Source organism: Toxotes jaculatrix, chromosome 6, assembly GCF_017976425.1.
Source record: "Toxotes jaculatrix isolate fToxJac2 chromosome 6, fToxJac2.pri, whole genome shotgun sequence".
Classification (NCBI taxonomy): domain Eukaryota; kingdom Metazoa; phylum Chordata; class Actinopteri; family Toxotidae; genus Toxotes; species Toxotes jaculatrix.
The window spans coordinates 19,237,335-19,254,244 of NC_054399.1; the positions used below are offsets into that span (position 1 = coordinate 19,237,335).

A 16,910-nucleotide genomic window follows, 5' to 3' on the forward strand; every position below is an offset into this window, starting at 1 on the left:
TTCCAATCTATTTACTTTCCAGAAGTGAGACAGTGGGATTCCACAGAAAAATCTTTCCTCCTCCATGTTTCATCCTCCCTGCAGGCGTCCTGCTCATCTTTCTGCTTCAGTTAAACAGGAGGAACACAGCGTCCTTCCAAGTAACTGGGTTCACAAATTCATTAGTGGTTTCTTAAAAGCTATGACAGCAACAGCAGGCAGCATGTTAAGTATAGGTAACAGTAAATCCCTCACATTTTTTTTGTTTGAGCAAAGCCAAGGATCACCAAGGCATCACCAAGGCACTCTCTGCTTTTCATTTTCGTTGGTTTGTAGAAAAGCTGGGTGACAAATAAAAGTTTGAGTCAGGTTCCAAGGAAGTAAACAATCCAGATGACTGACGAGAACTTATGCTTTTGATGTTTGTTCAAAGTCATGCGTTATATTGTCTTCGCGTGTCATCGCTGTGGAGTCTTAGCTGGTCCCAGCAAATTTATTACCCCATCATCACTTATTCATCTTATTAAGGAAACTTCAAGTGTCAAGTGAGTCATTTCAGACACTTTATCTTAAAAGTTCTGTCTGCATGTATGTGCCCAAGAGCCGAGAGGCTGGTGCTGCACAACAAAGCTGCAGAGCAGCACCTTCATATTTTAGCACACACTAATTATCAGTGATTCCTTATTCCGTTTCTGACTTGTCTGTAGCACTCTGGAGGTTCCACTACCACAGTGGTCTTCTGTCCAGGAATCCGCTGGACTGTGTGAGGCAGTCCCTTTTACCTCAGCTCTCTGGCATTTCCTCTGACATCACTGGAGGTGATGTGACCCAAAGGGTGTTTAGTCCCCTCGCACCATGAGAAACGTAATGGGCCTTATAGATAGACAGCAGTATGGGGTCTGCTCTGCCTGCTGTCTCTGTGTGTGCTACAGAGCATAAACTAGGCTTACCTTCCACATGGACGTGGAAACTGCAGCTTGTGTTTACACGAGAGATTCAGTACACATGGAAAATGAGATGTGGGGAAAAAAGTAAAGATGGTTGTGTAGAAAAAGAAAAAGCAGAACAAACTGGTAAAGAAAACAATTTACATCTGAAAGATAAAATGAATTCATAACAGGTCACCACATTCAGTGCACACTACAGACTTACTGTACTGTACTGTTATCACTTATACAAATGCCGCTGCTTAAATTAATTAGATAGAAATACTGGTAAAAGAAAGCATTTTACGTTGTTCCACTTTGACATCAAAACAGCCTGAATTCCAAAGAATGCATTCAGAGTCCCAAATAATCCAACAGGGATTTAGACCGAGTAGCATCACTCGGGTCCTGCACTGGCCAAAAGCAAACACTACAAACATCCTGCTGCATCTCATTCCAAACGATGTCCTCTTGGATTGAGATTCTGCAGCTGTGCAGGAGTCACTGGAGCAAATGTTCATGCTGGAAGTATTCATTTGAACAGAAAGACTAAAAGGGTCATAAAGTGATGCACCTGTTCAGCTACAGTGTTTCCATAAGCTGTGGAGTTAAAACAATTCTCAGTTGGCAGCATAAGGCCTCACAAGACAAGAACACCTCCCTGACACCATCACACCTGTCTACATTCTTCATATTATTCACAGCACGTTCTGATGCTGCCGTCAGCAGGTTGTAACAGAAACAGTGATTAATTGAAGCAGATAACCTATATGTATTTGTGAATAGTTGGCAGGAGAGAACATTTTTCCTGCTGTCACACATCCACTTCAAGGCGCAACGAGGTTTTTGTTCTGGCACAACCTCTCTGTAGACACTGATATATCAAGCTACAGTTTTTTCAAAACTCCCCTTGTCATGAACAATTTTTTGTTCACAAGACTACGCCTGAATGGATGGATCATACAACTTTTAATAAACTCTCTTAGGTGGGGGAAGGTCACAGGAGAATGAAATTTCAGAGATGTCAAAACAAGCATCAGTGAATATGACTTATAAAGTAACTTAGATTTTGCCTCCTGCGCATACAATGCCTTACATTACTAAACCTTACATCAAACAGAAACTAAAACCTTTTCACCTTATCTGTTTGCACTGAGAGAAAAACAGAGAACCTTCAGTGCAAACAGTAGGTGTGGCTGTACAATAAAGCAGCCAGTGAAAGTAACTGACATCTCCTTTCTTCTTCTTTAACTATCTTCACCTGTATTATAATCCAATTCATCTTTATTTATGAGTTATGCCATAGGTTGTGTCAGAGCATTAAGTGCAATAATCATGATTGACAAAGCTCTGCTGGCTACCGCATAGTAGGAAAACAATTAGCATGCCAGTGCAAGTCCTAAACAGCTCCCCACAGATACACTGCTAATTAAGATTAAGCTTTAAAGTTAATGTTCTCCAGCTTCCTCTTGAGGTTCATGCTGTATACGGAGGAAAATAAATCTTTGTCAGAACTTCTTTGCCTTACTGGCTCATTATCTTTGTTATAACAGGTGGCATAAACTATAGATCACCACACTGTTAAGCTGAAGGTAACTGAGTGTTACTGCAGAAAATTACCATCAACAAAAGAGTGGCAGACTTGGGGAATAGTTTTAACATACTGGGAAATCTACATATTGGCTTTCATGTCCAGAGTCAGAAGAGATGTCTGTATGGTAAACCAGATAGCTGTTTCCCTAACTGCTGCTTTATGTAGATTATATCTACTACATATGTAGATTATGTCTACTATACAGACAGGAGATAGGCACTGTACTTCTCATTTAACTCACAAATTCTCACATTTAAAGCACCCCATGATGACCTTTGAGTACATTTTTTTAAAAATACCAATTAATCTCACTTCAGTGTTTCTGACTCTCCTCGCTCTTTTTCTTTCTTTGTCTCTCACATTCCCTCTATTCTCTTTAGACTCTCGTGGCAGGGTCAAGAATGCTCCTGCAGTAGCTTCCCATACAGAATGCCCTATTATCTCTCACTGAGGAGGGACATCCAATACCCCATCCTGCCAAAGTGCCAACTCACTTTGCCAGCACCTCTTTCTCTTCTCCCTCCAACCCTCCTGTGCTCTTCTCCTCTTCTCTCCTCTCTCCTCCTTTTCCCCTGAGTGCTTGGCCAGGCGACATGCTGTTAGCCAGCACCCTGCTTTGAATGAAAAAGGCCTTTTAAAATTCATTAGGGGCAGAAGGCTCTGAGGGCCAGTCGGTCTGCCTGCCACATTCCTGCCGTTCCAGCACAGGACAGGGGAGACAGAGCAGAGAGAACAGCCTTTTATTTGGGGCTTTTTATGGACCCCTTCTCCCTTCTCTTGCCCCTGGTACCCGTGGATATCGCATTCTGCTAAAAAGGACCATCAGTCTGATAGGGCATGGTGCATTTGGAAGGGGAATGGAGTACACAACAATAGCATTCCTGATGGTCATCCTAGCCTCCCTACACCAGGCAACAGAGTCCCACGCTCAAACATAATGGGGATACAGCATTCCTCTGAGCTTCACACGCAAGGAGGTTAACCTCTTTAAATGATAGTTATCAGCTGCAGATAATGCCAGACACATAATGCCAGACAGTTACAAGCTGTGAACACTGCATTGACATATTATCACATTATAGAGTTGATATACCTCACGTTAGCAAACGGTTGCTTACTTACTTATCCAGCAGACATGGAGCAATATTAGCATTTATCTGGAATCTTATTTCTGGTGACCAAGCAAATGTGCAAGGTTTTTAGCTTTTAGCTTTGTTTTGGTCTCCACCAGCTGCTGAGAGAAATTTCTGGCTCTTTAGCAGCTATGTTCACTATGTTTGCTGGCTGTTAACTGAACTTGATTTATGCAGCTTTACAGCTACTTGTAGAACCTGAAACGACTCAAAAACATAATAAACAACCAATCAAAAGTGGCAGTCTCTGTGCCAAAACAAAGAAAAAAACAAAACAAAAGTGACATATGGGCCTTGTCTTGTATTGACATATGGGCACAAGTTTGAACAGTGAATCTTGTGCGTCATAGCTAAAGCTTTGGCTGAGCATCCGGGACACAGATGATGATTGCAACAGATAGCAGAGGTCTAATGCAGAGGAAGGTTCAAAGACCAGTGCAGTACAGAATGGGAATAATGACTGCATTTCAAGGAAATCGACTGAGTGGAATTCAAAATGAATGCACAGACTCATTGGCTATGCAACAGCAAGGTGGATAAGGCTATCTGAACCTTTTAGGTATTAAGTCTCTGACGTCATGGAAGAAACAGAGAGATGTTTCTCTTTGTTTGCTTGGAAGAGTAAGTGTGATTAAATGGCTCAATTATAGTTCTGTCGAAAGTTTGCCAGAGGCAGCGGTTTCACTCAGTGCTTCTTTTGGAGTGCCTGAAGGCTTGAATAAATAGCAGCCTTTCCTTGGGAGAGAATCTACAGAAGCTGTAATGGGGCTCCGATAGGGCTATTGTTACATTCACACCTCTTAAACTCAAGTGCACACTCACATGCACATGCACAGAAAGGCGCACACACTCAACAGACAGAGGATGCATGCAGAAAAAAATCTGAATCTGAAAGTGTGGAGTTCTGAAATCAGTACTTAATGACTTTTTTTCAGCATCTTTTATGGGAACAGTCACCACAAAGGACACACAAAGCACTCACTACATGAGTCACACAGGTGGGTGCATACATGGAAAAAAGAGCCCAGCCTGATGCTGTCATGGTGGTCAAATGGCACATTCCTAAAAGCAGCTAAGTGCAAGGGTTTGCACTGACACAGCCTGTAATGAAAGTATGAAATGACAACAACTCATTTAGTAGCAGTCAAGAGAAAACAAACCCTCCGTGGCCCATGCGTGCATTATCTAAACAAATCCTTGGTGTATGTTGGAACATACCTGTGGTTAACCAAGCCATGACACCCCCCCCCCCCTTACAATCCCCGATCAACTTTAGGATTACATAAATGTTGAGAAGTAGGTCAATGTGAAGGCGTGCACAGTTAACAGTAGTAGATCTGGAGACCCTCACACCACATCAACCACAAGGATCTGGCAGTCTGCCCCAGTAAAAGAGCTGTTTCAGCCAAACCCACTGCACTGTCAGACTGTTTTCACTTGGGGCTCCCAGGATATCAGGGCTCCAAGGAGGAAAATGCCACACTATGGTCCTGCTTGGACACATTTACAGCTGTCCAAATGGTGGGAGGTAGCAACCACGCCAGGATTACACAAATCAATTGAAAAGAGAGTGAGGACAGGGTGAAAGTGCGGGGCATTATGGCTCTGAATATTAAATGGAGCATCTTCAGCTTTGTAAAAGCATATGCTGTGTGAGAGAGATAACAGCATTTCAGAGAGCAGAGAAAGGCTTCCGTACTCTTCTTGTAATTACGTACAAAAAGTACGAATGACTGGCTGAATAGAGACTCATTAAATGGGAATAAAGATTTCTCCATAATTAGTTTTCTATTAGTGCTGTAGTGGCTCTTCACTATCAAGCCCTTTTATTAGTTTTAGATAGAAATCCACAATTGAAAGAGAGTACCAAAATTACATCTCATCACAAATCTTTCAAAGGGGTCTAAATTTCTGTCCTCGGCTGAGCAACCAAAATAGTAATTTCTCATTGTTGGAAAAATTTAACCAAGGGTTATGACATAAAATAATCCCTCTACCTAGCTCTATGATACTGAAGCTCCAAAAATCTAGGTCAAATTTTCAAAATTAATTTCAAAGCCAAGACTCATTACCATAAAATCTCTCACATGTACACACAGCATGTAATTTCTGCTAATGTAATGTTGATTGACTGTCAGCAAAGGGCACACAGCAAAGGGTAATTAGCAATTGTGGTCCATCATGAGTGAGCAATACAAACAAGAGAATTTAAAAAACAACAGGGTGTCTAGCTACTTTGACAACGACAACTTCTTTTTTCTGCATTCTCTGTCACATCATCCGGTGTTTGCCTTGGGGTTCACTGTAAAGAGGATATGACGCCATTGACAGGCAAAGTTACAGACTAACCCTTTAAAAATTTGTGCCGTTTTACTGATAAACATTTGTAACTAAAGAGGTTCCAAGAAACGTTCCCAGAAGATTAAGGAGTAACTCTGTTGAATAAGGCTTGTAGAGTCACTCTTAGATAACACTCAACCTCTAAAGTCATCTGTTATCAGGATCAAAGGTCCGGCACATTTCCGAGCAGGACAGCGAATACATCAACAAATTACAAGTTACTGTCAAATCTACAGGTACTTTATAGTTAAAGAGAAGGAAAATTAAAAAAAGGAAATATTGAGAGACCTCTTCATTAAAGAAGGAGTGATTTAAGTAACATCTTGTACTGTAACATCTTGCGGGTCACAGTGCACGCTCACATAGAAAGACACCCGAGCAGAGCCGAGAACTGCAAAAATAAACAGAAATATGAGTCTGTTTGACAAGTCCAAAGTCTGTCCCAGAGCAAATAAAGTGCTCTCTCCAATCAGCAGGGCTGTAAAGAATGTGGCTGCTGCCTACCTCTCACTGTGACGGCTCCACAAATACAGGAGAGCTGCAGGCTAGGAACTGTTGGAAGGGAAAGGGATGGAGGCTGCTGGTTACAAATGGACGTGAGCCTCCACCATGGGGAAAAACAGAGGGGGTTTCAGTAAATACATCTCCACTTGGCACCGACTCCTCTGTGTTTATTGGGTTTGACCCCCACGGATTGGACCCCTGTACCCAAACAACAGGGAAAAGCCAATAAACTCGCCTGCCTCATGGAGAATAACACTTCAACCTTTCCTAGCTACACTGATCTGATAAAAAATATGTTATCAAACATCACCACACAACCTAAAAATGTAGTTACCGCAGAAGGGAATATTTATTACACATTACATTCACTACCAAGAATTCATGCTGAATTGCAGCACTGCTCCAATGCAGGCTTGCTGGACGTCAGCAATGGTTGCTTGTACTCAAGACAAACAGCTTGCACGCCCTCCAGGTCACTCTACTCTACACCACAGACAAGCAACGCCAATAAACTGCTTTTATAACCAAGATTTCCTGTGCTGTATGACATCAACTGGAAAAAAGTGAAATATTCCAAAGAATGGAGGCCTAACGTAAGCACTGCGTGTGCTAGCTTGGTTTAAAGGTCGTTCCACTCTCTTCCAACATTTTAAGCACGGCTATAAAGCTCCTGAGCTCTTCTCTGATAAACTGAGATTTATACTTAAGCATTTACTTGATGTAATTATCCAAAGCAATAAAACACTAATAGCCAAATCAGTGAAAAGTCATATTTCAACATTACAGCAAGAACAGGACAGACAGTGTAGTCCATGTTGGGACCAAACAGAGAAAAGAAGCTGCATGCCCTTTCCTCTTCCTCCTTTTCTTTTTCCTTGTAGGAAACTTGAGTGGGAAAACCTACCCGCTATCACCTTTGGCCTACCTGAGCTGACAGACACAAGACCACCCACATCTCCAGTAAAGGGTGACGAGACTGGGAGTTCAAGGTGAGCATATTGTGTGTCAATCACTCCATGTGCTACAGTTTAAGTATAAAATCCATGTGTGTAGAAAGGTCCATTTATTGAAATACTGTAGTGTTTTATGATGTTATAGCAGCATGCATGTTTTAGCCCATTTACTACAACTTATTTATACTTCATATCACAACTAAACTATGTAAACCATGACAAACCGTTATTAGGAAGCATCCGTTAATTTCCATACAATATGAAAATGTATTTTAACTTGCTTGGGTTGTGTAATCCATCATACTAAAAACATTTGTTTGAATAAAAGCATCATTATGCAGTAATGAGGTTCGGCCTCTTCAAATCAATCACCAGTCTGCTAACTGAATTTCACATTGTACTGAAGTAAATGGAAGTCATTCACCCAAATTACACATTACATGGCGGTACTTGCCCCAATACAATGGAGGCAAAAAGGTATTACATTTCTGGTGCTTAAAGCAAAAACTGAAGCATTACTGTCAGCAGTTCATAGAAACTACGTTCTACTGAAGAAAAACGTGTAAAGAAAACTGAACAAAGTGTTCTGTGGATTATTACAAGCAATGGAGCTGCATTTTTCAAATGTTGTTTTCTAATATTTTGAGCACCACAAAGTTCTATTCACCTAGACTGTACTGCAAATGAGGCACAAATCTCAGACAGGGACACGTCAAAACCTAGGGGAATAAAACCAGAACGATATGCATTGTTAATAATAAGTCAATTTCAGTTATGTAGCCTAAAATCAAGAAAAACAAACCAAAAAAACTGCACTAAGTCCAGTGCAGTAATTTGGAGGAAACAACCCTTTAAGGAGCTAAAACGTGCAAATATAATGGTATGGTCTTTGAATGAGCTGGGAAGAAAGTGTGGGCTGCCTGAACTTTTGAACTTTCTACAGGCTGTTGCTGAAGAATTAAACCAGACTGTACTGAATGACATTCGGAAACAGGATGAACTGATGTATTGTGGCAATATGCTTCAGCAGACATCTGCCAGGGACGTTTTGTGGAAGTACATATAGTTGAGGAATAACAGTTGAATGGAAAGTGGAATGCCTGACAACTGTCACCAGAAGTCATTTCCCATAACCTGTCAGGCTTTCCGAGTGCTGTGGTTAACTGCTTATTACCCTTACAGAATCAAAACTTGGCACCCGTCTCGTGTGTACCAAAGATGATTCAATTGAGATGATTTGAGTAGGAATCCCCATTGTGTTTGTTTTTGTTCCATGGGCTGAGGCCCCTGGAAAGCCAAAGTAAAAATACCCAGAGCTCCCACATATTTAAGCTGTTTCAACATTTGTGAGGCCCAATGTGTGCCACAGAACAGAATGTCCAACCAAACACAGTCTGCGAAGGTTTGTCTGAATTTATGTGGTCTGGAGCCTGACCTACCATGGCCTTTTCCAGGGTAGGAGAAAGTAATGTTTGGTGCTTTGAGTGCGGTGCAGAGGAGCGAGTACAGATGTACGAGAAGGGTCGGGAAAATAGGCGGAGAGTTTGGGTGAGTCACGTTAAAAGCTGTTTGTGAAGTTTTTCTTGAAGGCTTCCCCCTCTCGCTCTTTGTTCCCTCCCACGCAGGGAGTCCTCTTAGTGTATGGTGCCTGCTTGCTCTGAGAAAGAGGAACCCCCGGCTAAGAGGTCAGGGAAGCCACACAAGCGAGGAGGGAGGAAAGAGGAGTCAGAGTCAGAGAATTTTGACCTCACTGGATATGAGGAGTCTGACTGACAAGACCTGCTCCCTCAAAAATTCCTCCCACCATGCGCTCCGATAATGTTTCTGAAAATCAGCAAAAAAGCAAACCAGGATTTGGCTTGACTTGGATATATATGACAGTAGTATCTGACCACCTTTTGAAATCTTGCATACTGTCTAGATTGTTAAAAAAAAAAAAAAAAAAAGGAGATCTGTCGCTGTCTTTTCATATCTGCATTCTTTTCATTGTTGAGGTGTTCCAGAGGTTGTTCCTCTTTGCTCTGTCCAGAATACTAAAAAGAACCTGGAAACACAGTGCGTTCTGCAAAAAGAAAACACCATCATACCACACGGTTACACCCACGCTTTCCAAAGAATGCAATGGATGTGTTCCCAAAGGGGAAAAAAGTTGAATTTGCCAGGCAAAGTACAGACTAACTGCCCATTATGAGGGATTTCCCAAAACAGCCATGTGAAGTTAGATGTATGGGAGGGGCTGGTATGGAAAAATGAGGAAAAGAAGTATGTGTTTTAATCTTGTAAGGGGAAAAAAGAAGATGGGCCAAAAGGTTTCCCATAAATGTTAATGAAGGGCTTTCCCAGAAAGATTTTTTTTTCCCTTCTTTCTACATGAAACAAGAGGTCAGGTGCTAATGTTAACCAGCAGGGCTGGATCCAGAGACCTGCCTTTAAAGTATAATAGGAGAAACCATGTGGAATTAACCACACTGCAGGGATTTAGTGGTGAGGTAGTTAACTTTGCATGATGATGTGTTAGGAGAATTGAACAGGCTTTGTACACAGAGAAGCAAATCTGAGAAAAAGCCAACACGACCACATAATTTTTTACTTTTAGAAACAGCTTCAACCTTTACACACAGGTAGACCTGTGGCTGCACTGTGGATGGTATAGGGGACATTTATATGCTGATTTCAGTGGTTTGTTGTACATTAGCTAACATATTATTTGCATAACCACTGAATGGATGCTTGGGGTTGCTCGTAGCTTTATTGTTCAGGGCCTTTGCCTGTCAAAACTGACTTTCCCTGTAGCCCATTATAGTCAGTGTGAGTCAGTTCTGATTCAGTTTTTGTCAGAATCAATAGCTACTTCAGAAGTTAATTTAGGAGCAATTAAGAAAACCACTAAGTGCTGGCCCAGGGTGGTAGAAGCAGACACCAGAGATCAATGTTATGTCTTCTGAAGGCGCCACAGGCCAAACGAAACCAATCATCTGTGTTGAGTCTTTTAAATAACCTCAGTGACAAAGTGTACCTGCACTCACACACCTAACCCTGTAGCATTTAATGAATGGTTGTACCAGTCAGTCTTTTAAATTTGTGATGGTAGAATCTCAAATCACCCTCGTACTGTTAGCCAGTATAATCATCACCTCTGCTGAAAGTCGTGTCAGGAGCACAGCAACCGAACCCAAGAAGGACGTTCCATACTACACGAATATTTTAGCTCCTAACTAGAGTTATTGTGCACACTTTTTTTTCTTTAATAGGGTGTGACACTTCACAAACAGCAGAGACAAGTGATCTGATAACGTATTTCATATTTATTTTAGGTATGCCATTAGGGCCAAACCATTTGGCAGTTCTATTTCAGTCAGTAGCAAGTGATTCCATTGTGTTAATGTATAACAATGATGTTCATTTTAGTGAATGCATATTTACTGCCAAGACACTTTTAATTCTTTTGATATTCTATGCCCTTACTAATTTAGCATCACTGATGCTGTAACTGTGTCTACATGCTTTCATGCCAAGATGGGGATGTTGGCTGTGTGTCAGTCTCCAGTGGTCCAGTTTATTAAAACTTACAACTGATGTCATCATAGAGGCTACAGCTGTTTGAGGATGACTAAGCTGATAAAATGCTTAATATAAATGGCTAAATTGATTTTACTGGTTTGACTTTCTGTACTTTCAAACCAAAAAAGAAAGAAAGAAACAAAATTTTAAGGAAGCCAAAGGCTTTTTCTTATCATTTCAATGCAGTCTATGCTGTAACTTGATGATTGACAGTGCTCTTAGCTGTGTTGTGTAACACGTTTGCCTGCTACCTTGTCAGTACGTCTGCTATCTAGCTGACCAGCAATCCTGTTACTCCTCTATGTGGCCACCACAATCATCTAGCCAACCAGTCTGAACCCAGTCCCTGGCAGTCTGTTTCTGCTTTCCTATCAGTGATAACAGCCTGCCAGCAGTCAGGCCCATCCAGCTATGTCTTTGAAGCTCCACATGTAACGCATGTGTGTGTCTAGGAGGGCTGCAGCCACTCCCTCCCCTGCCTCGCACTGATGAGGCCTGGGCTCACAAGGCCACAGAGCTCGCCTCTTACCCCCGGGCCTCCATGCAAAAACATCACCACTGCTGCAGTGAAACGAGACAGACTGTAATGGAAACGGCACACTTTCCAGAAACTTGAGGGAATAGCAAGCATCTTCGCCCGAACCCTGTCAAAAAAACATACAGACTACCAACCCTGGCCCCCCCACATACACACACACGCTGCTTGTCTGGACAATGGAACATATTCTCTTTCAGGAAATAACTGTGCAGGTTATAGTGATTAGAATACATTGGAGATAATAAACTGTTAAGCCAAATCAATCCAGCGTCCAGTATGTACCCACTAAGTTTTTATTATGTTCCACAGTATTCACATGCAGACATTCCTTAGACTCATATTTCTGTGTTTTGTGTTGCATACTGGTCATTCTATGATTCATCATATGATTCACAAACTGGCAGGATGTCAGTGTGTATTTCCCTTGGTCTTATAGTCTCCAGACCTGATATTACTGTAACTGACATAGGCATGCTGCATGGCAGAATGACTGAAATGACTAGTCAGTTAATCATTCAGATAATTTTCACAAACAAAAATGCCAAATGTTCTTTGTGTGTACGTAAAAGTAAAACATCTATTGTATAGTATGGGCCCTTGGACACAGTGACGGTAATATAATTATCTTAAGGTGTCCATGTTATGTTTAAAACAACACTCTAAATGAAGCAGTGCTGAAGTGAAGTCCCGGCATCTGCTATAGGTGGACTGCAGATTAGAGAAGAAGCTATAAGGCGAAGAAGCGTGTCATTCCCTCCCCCCTCCCTCATTTCCCCATTATAGAAGTGGATCGCATTTCAGCCTCAACCCCTCTCCATCAGCCGCCTTTCTATCTGATAACATATAGCGCTGTTCAGAAGCTCTTAAACCTCGCCATTCTTCACATTCTCGGGATTCTGGATGGTGTGACCTCATTGGGTGAGCGAAGCTGGAAGGAAAACAGCCCCCGGCCGAGCCTTTGCTTCAACATGGAAACTTAAGCTAACAAAGAATGCATGACTATGTGCAAACTTGACTGTGGTTGCACTTGTGAGTGAAAACAAAATCTTTTCCTATGCGAGTGTGTTTTCACTCCACTGTGCAGATTATTCTGTAGGTGAAGTGTCAAATGTAAGTGTGAGCATCTGTATGGTTCAAGCCTGCACACACACTCACACACACACAACTGGTAAATACACTGGCACTGCACCTATGTGCACCTCGTAAGGACTGCCTCAGACTTATAAAACAACTGTGTCAGCAACAAACAAAGTGCTATTCTTATACTAAAGGAAACTTAAAAACTTAATGACTCTCAGGCAAGTTCTGCAATTATAAGGAGTCTGTTTATGCTATGGTTTCTAGGCAAATTTATGGGCATTTATTAGCAATGGATGTTTAAGAAATGATATTGTTGGAAAATGTAAGTCATGCTAAATCTATAAAAATACAGCATCATATCTGTGTGTGTGCAGATTTGACAAAGTTGACTCCTAAGAAGGAGTCTGATTTTTGATGCAAATTGCAGCAGCTGGGCATTAAGGGTTTTAAAGTACCTGAACTGCCTCCATGAGCTGTGAGTCACATCTACTGCTGCAGCTCCAGCTGCTGACTGTGTTGTTAAAAGGGCCAAAGTACAATAACTAATTTCCAGTTGCTTTTTGAGCACCCATTGCACCAAAGCAGTTTTTTTTTTTCAGCCTCACTTCAAGTCTCCAGTCCACCTCTGTGGAGAGGTGCAACTCATACTAAAAAAAACCTTCTGTAGTAGAATAACATGTATGAACTTCTAACCTCATCTTGCTCCCTGTCAGTATGCACTAAGCTGCTGTAGAACACTTTGTTTCTGTTGATTTTCTGCGTCACTGCCAACCACACAAGCAGATTTCCCGCAACTTGTGAAATAATATATTCTTACTTTTGACAGGCTAATGCTTAAAGCAAACAACTTAAAGCAGTATAAAGAGATTTCTGTCCACTAGAGGGGAATAAGGCAATGAGACAAACTCACTGGCTTAACAGAATCACTGGCTTAACATCATCATTTGGTAAAATTTACTAGCAAACAACGGCCAAAGGCAAAGAATCTTGAGTGTCCCATTAGATTCATGTTTCTGCCGTATTTAAGTCCAAAATTCACTGATGTTTTAGTTCTGTTTTAGTCTCCATAAACTCCAGAGAAAAATATTCAGGCTCTCAATTGGTAGATTCTTCATTTTTGGTGTATTTCATCTCACTGCTGTTTCATGCTGGACAAGCAGCGGAAACTTGGCTTGTCAGAGCTTGTTTACTGTCCCACTGGCCTAGAAACTGCAGTCTACAGTTTTCTATAGAGGGCTGCTGGTGGGTGAGTGCTAATTCTGTGACTTGACACTACAAACAATCATTTTCACAATATGGCATCAAAAAACATCATGTTAAGAAGATTTATGTGGCATCTAAGGCTAATCAAAAACTAGATCAAAGAGGAAGAAGAAGGGCAGGGTGAAAAGGAGCAGGATGAAGTAGGAGGTACAGTAGAGATGGATGCAGAGGAAGAGGAGATGGAGGAGGAAGAGGGGGGAGGTGGCAGCATTTGTGTAGTAATGCTCGTCACAGTTCTGACGGTCGAAAGCAATTATAAGGCTCTCTGCTTTACGGAATGTTCTTGGAATACAGAGCAAGGTGATCCATTAGGTTTGCTAATCAAGCAAGAGTGTAGGTCCCCCTGTGTGTGAGTGTGTGTTTGTATTTGTGTATACATGTGTGAGTGAGTTGCATGCCTCTCACTGGAGCACATAATTACTAGCTGGTGATAAAAAAGAGGAGAAGGGGGCATTGTGGGATAGCCATGGCGTGAGTCACCATTTCTACTAGGGTTTATTGAATGACTGTAGGTGGACATGATTAAGTACATAGCTGGGAGATCAGGTGTGCACTGACACACATACAGGTGTACACACACACCTACACACACACAGGGACACATGCACCTGCATATAGTGGGCAACACGTCTGAATGTTGTGTCTGAAGTTAATCAATACTTTATCAAATAAATACCAAATGACAGATGTACACATAAAATGTCACATTGCCTAAAATGTGCAGATGCACACATACACAGACCACAAATCTGGAACGATCAGCCAGGTCAAAAAAAAAAAAAAAGAAAAAAAAAAAAGAAAAGAAAAAATATGGAAAGCTGTTTATACTCATAACCAGGCTATGAAAACATCCATTTAGTCAGGCTCTGCTGAATCATTTACCAAAAACTGAGGTGGAAAAAAATATATAAGCACGGAGTCTGGCTTTTACGTAATGCCAGCAGCCAGTCAGTCAGAACCACAGGATGCATACAGGGAAGCAGAGAAAACAAACATTGAAGGATGTCCTTTCTGCATACTTGATGCTTTTCCCAGCCACAAATACCAAAGTTCGCCCAGGACGCTGCAAAACAGATTCACTCTAAACCGACCTGCGATTTTACCTTATAAGGGTCTGAATACTTTAGGGTTAGGACTGTGTGTACATGTGTATACGTGTCTGTCTGAGCGTAGGCGTCCCGGAGGAGCTAAGTTAAGTTTTGGGGAGAATATTTCGCACAGCTGGTGAGTCTTTGTTATCATCTAGAGATGGTGTCTCTGGCAGCATCAGCGGTGGTTTAGGAAAGCTTAAAGCAGATGAGGAGAAAATTCCACGGTTACCACTTGATCTAACATCGTTCCATTCCTCTGGTCCATGCCAGCAACACACACATACTCACACGCACACACATACACACACGCACACACAAACAGAGAAAACCTCCTGGTGGTAGGTCTAAACTGGAACATTGTTGGAATTCTAGTAACCTCCGATCCAAAGCCTCCCTTCCTCTGCAGTCCATGAAGATTCTGCACCGTTAAGGCTAATACATACTGCAGTCTGCTCCACCACCGCTGGAGGAAGCATTCCACACACATCACAGGAAATCTCTGATCACTGCGGTTTTCCACCAATGCTTTGGTCTTTTTGCAGGTGAATATTTAAAAGCTTGTGCTGTCAATTAGTGAAATGGAAATTGTTACCCATTAGATATTTTATTTAGCTAGTGGAGGTGTAAGCTTGTGGGTTCTTCATACTGCTCAAAGCACTAATTAAAAGTTCTAATTAAAATTCCTCTTATATTAAATATCCGTGCTACAGCTGTGACTGCCTGCACTGCCACATCCATGTGATTAACACTGAAAAGATAGTTAAAGGGAGGCACCTTTCTACAAAAGGAGGCGTGTGATGGCTTAGAGGTTAAGACAGTATAACTGTGATCGTAACATCCCTGGTTCTATTCTAGCCGGGGACCTTTGTTACATGTCACACATGCCCCCTCACTTTTCCTCGGCATTTCCCTTTTGTATTTCCACAGTGACTTATGCAATAAAGGCAAAATACTCAAAGGAAATCATTAAAAAGAGTTTTCTAAATCCACAGGATTTACTATATCTTACAGAAGTGGGATAAGAACAAAGTCATTTGATGGCTTTGCCTTTCCACCTGGGAATAACTTGAGATCAGTCATATGGAGTATGAACGGTCTGGTCTGAGCCAGAGAAAACTAATGCAAAGGCTTCAGCTAAGATTTGTTTAAAATTAAAGAATCAAAAGCCATAATTCACCAATCTTTCTACCAGATGCAACACCAGTCACCACTTGACGCCATATAAGTCTTATGATATTTGCAATCTTATAGTTACTTTTTTTTTTTTTAGGAAGACAGGGAAAACTGGGCAAAACCATTGCTACAAGTTGTCAATCACATGATTCTGCCTGACATGAGCACATATGGTCTTGAGCGACTTGGTGTTGATAAGATTTGTGTACGCTACACATTTCTATTTTTAGACAGTTTTGATCTTTTAGGCAAGAGCTGTCAGATAATTCATATCTGTGCCGCTGCAAAAGGAAGTTGACTCGAGTGAACCATCAGCATATCATATCTCATCATGGTAGTAGCACTTGAGACACAGCTGCATGTCTGAAATTGAATACTGATTAAGTTGCCCAGACCTTTGAATAAATATGACACACGAACAAGCTACTTAAAGTGTGCTCATTATGGCAAGCATTCATGGGCAAAGCATGCCCAAAGTTCTGCCTTACAGGGACAAGGCCACAAAGTTCAACCTTGAGGTCAACAGGACACATGCAGCAGTTCACAGAGGAAGCACCCGCTCACTCAGCCATGCACACATGTGCGTATGCTCAGGCCGAGTCAACCCTTAACTGTCTAATCAACACCTGCTGAGGCACACATACACGGGTGCTGGCTTCATGCCAACATTAAGAGTAATGCCTCTCTTTGGAGTCACAGTTCAGGACCATACATGATGACAAATACTTTTCTCAGTGCTGAACAAAGGCTGTTCATTTAGGGTCCAGGCTATGCT

General features: G+C 41.7%; 1 protein-coding gene across 4 annotated transcripts in view; it reads right to left on the bottom strand.

Annotated features, from left to right (window-relative positions):
- The window catches only part of ddah1 (dimethylarginine dimethylaminohydrolase 1), a 71,356-nt gene that overhangs the window by 19,487 nt on the left and 34,959 nt on the right, over positions 1–16,910 (bottom strand). The window contains exon 1 of one of the 4 annotated variants that reach the window (XM_041040938.1): positions 3,622–3,768. The exons of the other annotated variants lie outside the window; for them this stretch is intronic. The gene's annotated coding sequence lies outside the window, so the exon portion shown is untranslated. Of the gene's footprint in view, positions 1–3,621; positions 3,769–16,910 lie in introns of those variants that run through there. 4 annotated transcript variants of the gene reach the window in all.